The sequence below is a fragment of the Alosa pseudoharengus genome, unplaced genomic scaffold (genome assembly GCF_046254945.1).
Source record: "Alosa pseudoharengus isolate Yale_2024_CS ecotype anadromous, Long Island Sound unplaced genomic scaffold, YU_APseudo_1.1 YU_APseudo_1.1_scf_1, whole genome shotgun sequence".
Taxonomy (NCBI): Eukaryota; Metazoa; Chordata; class Actinopteri; order Clupeiformes; family Clupeidae; genus Alosa; species Alosa pseudoharengus.
In genome coordinates, this window is record NW_027468564.1 from 48,999,227 (window position 1) to 49,003,565 (window position 4,339).

General features: G+C 41.7%; 1 long non-coding RNA gene across 1 annotated transcript; it reads left to right on the forward strand.

Moving 5' to 3' along the window:
• The first annotated feature begins 2,692 nt into the window (after positions 1-2,692).
• LOC143131535 (uncharacterized) lies at positions 2,693-3,483 on the forward strand. The gene is made up of 3 exons (XR_012988115.1): positions 2,693-3,069; positions 3,197-3,284; positions 3,429-3,483. It is a non-coding gene; the product is annotated as an uncharacterized LOC143131535 (long non-coding RNA).
• The last annotated feature ends 856 nt before the right edge of the window (positions 3,484-4,339 follow it).

Below are 4,339 nucleotides of genomic sequence, written 5' to 3' on the forward strand. Positions count from 1 at the left end.
TTTGCCTGCGTATGTGTGTTTGTGCATGTGCATCTTGCCTGTTCATAATTCTGAGAAATTCTTGAATTGTGTGCATGTGTGCGTGTACACGTTTATGTTTATGTGTGTGGGTGTGTGTGTGTGTGTGTGTGTGTGTGTGCGTGCTTGTGTGTTTGCCTGCGTATGTGTGTTTGTGCATGTGCATGTATGCGTACATATGTCTACTGTGTGAGTATGTGTCATACGTATGATTACTGTGAATGTATGTGTGTGCGTGTGTATCTGTTTATGCACATGTGTGCACATGGAATGGGTTAACATGACCCCTGGAGGCAAACATACGGAAAAAAAATGGTCCTACGGACATACGGAAAACCCTACGGTTCTCGAGATATTTACAGAAAACTGTGTCTGCCCTACCCTCCTTTCGGGGTGTCCAGTCCAGCGGGGGGGGGGGCTACAGATCAAAACGAAAAACGACGGTTCCATGCTATCCATGTGGGGTTACATGCCCACCAAGTTTCGTGTACCCCGGTCTTTCAGTGTCCCGGGAATCATTGACGGAAATTTGGGCATGCGAAAAAGTAAAAAAAAAAAAATCTGACTAAACCGTCGCTGCGCGGCGGTCATAATTATAGGGGCCATATATTTTGGTGGTGACAACAGTTTTTTTTTTCTAATGTTCTCGGTAAGGATATTGTAATACTTTACATGGCACTGCAATCTCTCTTTAGTAAGTATACTTATTTCCTAATCGACCAACCGTTTTCCATTTCCTTTAATTGGTCAGGGTTCCATGATTGAATTCAAGTGAACTTTTTTAGTAGGACATGACTTGCTTTGATTATGCGATCGGCAGCAGGTTCAGCATATTAGTAAAGGCCTAAAAGCATCAGATACCGTGTGCTCTCTGACACGTCCTAGTCTCTACTGCACTCTCCAAATGTACATTTATCTGGGTTTCTTTTCTGCTCTTAAAATGTGGTATATTTACTTAAGCTTACACTTGACAAAACATTCCAATATAAAAATGTAGATGCAATTGTTGTAAAATGGTGCAGCTCCTTTAAGAGAGCCCTGTGCGCAGGGATGGAGAGAGAGAAAGCGAGAGGGGATATGTGGGTTAGAACTGAGATGCGTGTGGAAAAAGTAGACGTGCTGTTGAGACTGGAGCTAGTCATATTCAAAATAATGCAAAAATAAATCCGCAGATAAAACCAAAATCCTCGTTCATTTGCTAACCATTTTCAGATAGAGTGTTAGGGAGTTACTGTAGCCCCGAAGTTACGGATAACTTCGGCCCTGGAGTGGTAAGCTCCCTGTTCTCCGACTAGGTCAGAAGAAAAAAACTGTAAAGGTTAACGCTATCAAACAAACCCAGAAACTACTAGGCATACTTCTACTAACTACGATACAGTGCTGGCCAAAAGTATTGGCACCCATGCTAAAGTTGACTGAAAAGAGGAATATAAAATCATCTTTTGGAAATTGATCTTAATGCCTTAAGTGAAAAATGAGGAAATATCTAACCTTTAAGGACACCAATTTTCTTAGTGAATGAATAATGTATCATAAATAAATAAATGTTCTTCCTTAAAATACAGGGGTCATAAGTATTGGCACCCCTATGTTAAATTCCCATAGAGACAGGCAGATTTTTATTTTTAAAGGGCAGTTATTTCATGGATCCAGAATACTGTGCATCCTGATAAAGTTACCTTGGCCTTTGGAATTAAAATAGCCCCACATCATCACATACCCTTCACCATACCTAGAGATTGGCATGGGTGTTATTTCAGTTAGCCTATTAGCTGGTTTGATTTGCATTGAGCTCAATGAGCATCAAACCAGCTAATAGGCTAACTGAAATAACACCCATGATTTTATATTCCTCTTTTCAGTCAACTTTAGCATGGGTTCCAATACTTTTGGCCAACACTGTATGAGATATAGCCTACCTGCGAGCCGATAAACTATATTTGTCATCGGATGACAGGGCTTAGTTTAGAAGTGAAGTAGACTGCGCCACGTAACCTCCTCTCCATTTAGGTGATGGGCTTACCTAATGTTCCTGATTGATTAGCTACGGAATAATACAGATTTTACAAGTTTTATTTGCTACTTGCTATATTGACAAACGTATAGGCTAGGCCTACATTTAATAAGTGTTCTTATTAAATGTAGGCCTATCAATCTATGGGATTAGGGTTGGTTGAAGCAGCCAAGCTCGTCCAGGGCAGGCACAGATGACTTCCAGGACGGGCCTGGCCCCCCAAAGCCCCCCCATGCCACCGGGACTGACAAGAATGGACAGACTCTACAAGATGAAACCACAGCATATATACTACTGGACTCTACTAGACCTTCTGAAGGAACCCGTTACTCCTGTGCTGTGAAAGGTCATGAAGGTCACCGCTCCCCTGCAGTGTGTTAGTGTGAATAAATGTCTTTACTTTACAACTCTACTTCAGGCACACTAACCAAAATCTGCTGTTCAGAAGCACAATATTACCATAAATCAACAAATCAGCAGATTTAATTGCTGCTTTAACAATGTTATTTTATCATGTCTGGCATTTGGCACATACTGAGAATTTGCAACTGATTACATTTACATTTATTGATTTAGCAGACACTTTTATCCAAAGTGTCTGCTAAATTACATTGGATTACATTGTCCCAGGAGCAACTTGGGGTTAAAACCACTACACTACAACCGCCCCATATGATACCTGATTAGTGCCGGATCACAAAGCTTTTTGCAATTAAATCGTTTTATGAACTCTTAAATCATTGTGTCTGTTTCAGGTGTGCTGTGTGGACCCAGTGTGAGCTACTCCTCTACACAAGTCTGTGGTCTTAAAGGGGCATCAGTGGTCCTGTCCTGCACATACTATCCTCAGGGTCATTCATATAGACAAGGAAAGTGGTATGAAAAGAAGAGAGGGAGAGTCAGAGAACTGAATCTCTTGTTAGGGGCACAGGGGAGAGTATCAGCTTCAATGTGACCTCTGATACCACTGGACTTTACTACTGTGAGGCACAGAATGAAGTAGGCTCTCAGAACTGATGCTGCAGTTGCTTCTAAAGGTCAGTGAGGTTTAATTGAAATGCAAATAGTTTAAATCTGAAAATAACAACATTTGGCAGTTCCTGTTCAGACACAGTAAATTATTAATGTTTTTTTTTTCATTTAAATTTTTTTCTCCGTCTAAAGGCCCAGAAGTTGTTATGATGCTGGTGGCTAGTATCTCCATATTCATCATTCTTGCTTTGCTGCTGATACTTGGAATGATGCTCTTGAGGTGATTCTGTGAAATTTGTCGTGTATTTTGAGAAAAGCATAATAATTTCTAGTAGATATGACAACATTCTCTAGTGAATGCATTATGCTTTCATTATGTTGGTACCATCAGCTTTAAATGCATATTGTCTTATCAACAAAACAGGAAGAATAATGCAAAAACCACAGGAGACAGAAGGTCCACAGATGCTAACATGCAGGTGAGGAACTTGGCTGTCAAAGTTGTTTAGTCTGTCGAGCATATGAAGCATAAATGAAACATCTGGCAGCATCCAAGTCCTACATGTCACCAATGTGTCTTATTGCAGCTGCACTTCTGCATCACTCGTCATAAATAATAACATGATGATTTCTCTTTCCTGACCAGAGTAACTCAGGTCTTGTGTACAGCACTGTCACAGCAAGAGCCATGACCTCTGACCCCGCACAGAGCGTGACCATATGATCAAGACGACGTTCAGTTAGCCACTGTTCAGATCAATCTCTCCAAAAGACAGGAAGTGCCTCTATACTCCACTGTCCAGATGCCTCAAACCTCTGCACAGGATGACGACGTTGCCTACGCTTCAGTCCAGTTCCAAAGAGGGAGTGCTGCCACCAGGTGGGACTTTTCTAAGCTTCTCATTCACAGCCATTCCTAACACCAACCTGTTTCCGGCATTTACAGACATTCCTACGCCAACCTACCCTGGAAATCGCGAGAGCACAATGGAATTGTCTCTGCGAAACACTCTGGCAAAGAGCAATAATGCACGTTACTTTTTCCCCTTGCATTCCGGGGAACCAGCTAAACTGATGAAGACAGCGCTGCAACGTTGGAGGACAGTACACATTGGCCGTAGTGTTATCCGATTGCGTCGAAGTCCGAAATCATTCAGAGTAAACATGGTCTAGTGTTATCCAATTGCGTGCAGTGAGATTTTTAAATGCATGTTTGTTGCCGCCCCTCAAGTTGGGCCATTACATTGCTCTTTGCCAGACCCCCTTAATCTTTCTAGATTATCAGGGTCTGGATTTTCCAGGCTAACACCAACCTGTATCCATCTGAACACATTT